Source organism: Manis javanica, chromosome 4 (genome assembly GCF_040802235.1).
Source record: "Manis javanica isolate MJ-LG chromosome 4, MJ_LKY, whole genome shotgun sequence".
In the NCBI taxonomy this organism is placed as follows: domain Eukaryota; kingdom Metazoa; phylum Chordata; class Mammalia; order Pholidota; family Manidae; genus Manis; species Manis javanica.
Genome location: NC_133159.1, coordinates 12,185,448 through 12,189,719, shown reverse-complemented (window position 1 = coordinate 12,189,719; position 4,272 = coordinate 12,185,448).

The window sequence follows — 4,272 nt, the reverse complement described above, 5'->3', positions numbered from 1 at the left end:
CATACACAGCAATAGTACAACTCCTTTTGGGTTTGCAGGCCCAATTCCAATGAGCATACGTGCGTGTGTGTGTGTGTGTGTGTGTGTAATTTATTTTCTACCTTAGCCTTTTTAACAACTGGTTAAGTGGTGTGTAGTGTAGATGTGTTGTTGGACAGGTGCATCTGGGGAGGTCTCCCTGCGCACTAGGTGAAACCTCAGCCTGGATGGGGGAGGGTTCTTGACTCCAATCAAGAAAGAATTTTCAAAAAGGTCGGAGTGTCAGTAAAGAGGGAATTCATTAAAGTGAGAGTAGCAGCAAATGGCAGCAGATATGCAGTCAGTAGAGAGCATGGAGGAGCAGAGGGAGAGCAGGGAAGTTCACGGAACTCCTGCTCGGCATGGGCATATCCTTGCCAACTCTTAAACCCAGGGTCACTAGGCATCCAGCATCCGCTTGAATCTGCACAGCATGGGCACTAAGCCCCTACCACCCCAGGATTTGGGGGAGCTGCAGAGCACTGGATGGAGTGAGATTATGTCCCGAGAACTCCCCAGAGGCAAAGAACTGAGATTTTCAGGCAAGCTATTAAAGAGCATGATCGTATAGCTGCAGTCCTATCCGTGTCACCTACGTGACAGGAACTTGGAAGCCCAAATCAGAGATCTCAATAGCCCTTCCCTTCTCTGAAGTAGGACAGAGAGAGTGAAGACTTGTGCTGAAGTCTAGAAAGCTGAATGAAATAACAAAATGACAAAGACATTTACCACCAGAGGTGAATTTGGAGAGTTCTTGTTTTTATCATGGAAAAGAGTTCAGAGACAAGTTCAGTCAAGTTATGCAACAAGAAAGCTTACTTGATGTAAGACAGTACATGCTCCCGTGGGAGTGCAGGTGACCTCAGAGAAGAGGTGTGTTTAAGCGTTCAGGATTCTGTCTTTTTTTAAAGATTTCAAGGATGGGGCAAAGGGCCAGAGGGACACAGGCTTGACATTAAGTCGCATGCTGTCTGGCTCTGCTGAGACTGTCACCATCCACAATCAGTCCTCTAGATACTCTGTAGGATGAACTTAACAAGGAATTTCTTGATCCTGTTCTACTCCAAGATAGTGGTAACCCTCAAGCAGTGGGGACAGACCATTTAGGACTCTTGCCCTGCCTTAGGATGGGGTGGTTTGTTGGCCGATTACCATAAAATGTTAGGAATCTTTCCCTGGTTTTTAAAATGGAATTTTAGCCTTGAGATGGGGTCCCTCCTGTTCTTACCGTACTGTTTATATCTTGACATTTTTCACCATAGGCAGGAAAAATTAATCATGATGCTTGTCCCATGTCCTTGCCCTAGCTTGATGCACCATAACTTTACCATTCCCCCTGCCAGTGCACATTTAAATGGACCCTGTTTCACTCTTAGGAATACCCTAAGGCTGTTTTTTAACTTGCAGCAGTGAGATCATCCAGGAAACAATGGCTTCTCAGATCGTGTGGCAGGCAGCTAAGAAAAATGTCTGACTCAGAGAATGAACTTTAATGAGCATTTCTGGCTTTAAAAAGGGGATGATGCAAAAGCACTCTCTCCAGCATTGGGAGAGAAGAGTTGCCAGGGAGAAAGATGAACCAGACTTGTTCCCTGCCACCTAGGAGCCAAGGTCACCAAGAAAAAAAGGAACAAAACACTGACCAGAAATTCAGATCAGGGTCTTTGCCCTTAAGTATAGCATCTAGAATTCTTGACCACTTCAGTAAGACCACGCATAATGCAGCCCTCAGGTGTTAAAGCTGAAAAATTTGTGTAAGAACTGAAAAACCCTGGGGCAGAGCCCCATACCACAGGCTTGGAGGGCAGTAGAGCAAAAGCTCTGCCACCTTCCATGTCTGTCCACAACGAATTGGTTTCTGTGCCCTGGGAACGTCACATTCCACTTGGATTCATGGATAATTTGACTTTGCTTCTAATCTCTAGCTCTGTGGGGAAGGATGTTTTTTTCTCATGAATAACTTAGTGGCTTGTAAAGAGGAATTCTACAACCCCAGCTACTGATAAGAAGCAGAGGGTACCTAGGGAGGTGCCACTTCAAACCAGCTTCATCAATTGTCAAGTTTGCAACTGTATGTAGGTCATTCTCACCCCATTTAAACTGGAGCTAAACTGGAATATTCTCAACTGGTAGTTTCATTTTCTTTGATTTTTTTTAATGGATTAGGCAAGTGTTCTATTTTGACCGCCACAAAGACTTTTCTAATAAAACTGCAGACCTGGGCAGAGAAAGACAGCATTTTGTCCTTTATGCTAATTCTGTGCCCTGATTATATCCAGATGATGTGCCTTCATTTATAAAAATAATACTGGATACTGGCATTTCTCCAGCCATCTCTTCTTACTCAGTCTTTGGGCAAGTTGCTGAACCTCAGTTTTCCTATCTATAAGATGGGAATTAACAGCATTTACCTTTCAGAATTGTGGTTGAAGAAAAAATGAGTTCGCACCAAAAACAAAAAAATAGCAAATAGGTGATGGGTGTGTTAATAAACTCAGTGGGGCAGAATCCTTTCAGTGTACTGGTATACCAAATCATGTCATACTTTAAATATAATTTTTTCAATTACATCTCAAGCTGAATTTTTAAAAATAAATACCATATATAAATTTTTTTAATAAGATAAATATGAAAGCATCTAGCCTGCAGTAGAGAAGTACTCCATAAACTCAATTTAACTTCCCAAATACCTACTGTGTGAAAGGCCTTCTGCTAAACACAAAAGAGACTACAAAGGATTCATTCCCAGCCCTCTGTACTTGATAGTTTGCTGTATTTCTGGCATGACTGGCCAGAGTTAGAGGCCCTTGGTCAGAGGGTGGCTTGTCTATGCAAGGCTAATAATACCCATGTCTCATCTCTCATGTCACACTGGCTGACTTCCTCCTCTCAACTTCTCTTCTGGCCCTTTCTTCTTGCCCAGGACACTATAAGACAAATTGCTGAAACTCGATTTTATGTCTAGACAGCCAGAATCTTGTCACGGGGTTTGTCACTAGATAAGAAAATCCCCTTTTGTTGGAAAAATTTAGTGAAACTAGAGAAATTGAGAAGTGAGACAATGCTCTAGAATAAACCGGTCCAAATTAGTGACTTCTCAAGGCTTTTGCCACTTAGACCAGGCATATTATGTCCTCATGGGCCCCCATGGAAGCAGCAGCCCTGGAAGGGAAGCTGCTCCATCTATCCTGGCCCATGGGACTGGAGCCCAGCCCACAGACCGTCCAGATGACCACACAGTGAGAACCACTTCCCCAGAGGTAACCTCTGGCAAATGGCAGGACCTCCCACATCCTCTGTGGTTTGGAAGGAAGCTTCCTCTGGCCTCCTGCCGGATACAGTGACAGGCTGAGAAGCAGGTGCATCTTCCCAGATTACTCAGAGGATGGAGCCTCTCCAATGCCAGGCAGTTCTGGCAATATGAAGAGTGAGGGGCTCAGTTTTGCAATGCTTCCCCAAACCCCAGCTTTATGAAGGTTTTAGCCCAGCACCAGGATCTAAAAAGGCAACTGGCTTCTACCAAGCACCTGCCACCTCATTTCATCCTCAGCAGCTTTCATTTTATGAATGAGGAGAAAGGTTCAGAGGGGGAAAGTGTCTTTTTTAAACTCATACAGCGTTAAAAAAAAAAAAAGGCAACTGACACATATCCAAACCCAGGCCTCATTGGTGCAGAGCACTAGATGCCACTCAAGGCCAGAGTCCAGCTGCTTGGCTGTACCACACTGCCTCTTGGAAAGGCCATCTGAGCGGCCACTTTTCCAAACCCAGCCGTTCTGTGTTTCCCTGGTTACATGGTCTATTAGGCTGCCAGCTAAACCTGAAGAAGGAAATGGGGACTCTGAAAAGTAGCTGCCCCCATAGAAAATGTCATCTGCAGATGAAATAGGTCTTCTCACCTGAACTGGGTGAAGCCAGCCTCATGCCCCAGGTGGTCAACCTGCTCCACCACGCAGCCTCTGGCAGCTCAGCAAATGGCTCCATTGTCCCCCACCTGCTCAGACCAAAACTGTGGGAGACATCTTTCATTCCACACATTCCTGCACCTCCACATTCCACCCATCAGCAAGTCCCACCAACATTTACTCCTTTATCAAATGTATGTGTTGAGCCCTGGAAGAGATAGAGGCCAGTTTGAGCCAGCATGCATAGTCCTTAACCACTACGGTAGGCAGCTGGGGCTGAGTCCATGTGCAGGGTGTGGGGTGGGAGAGTTATTTCTTTGTTTCTCGGTGTCATACCACCGTACTTGTG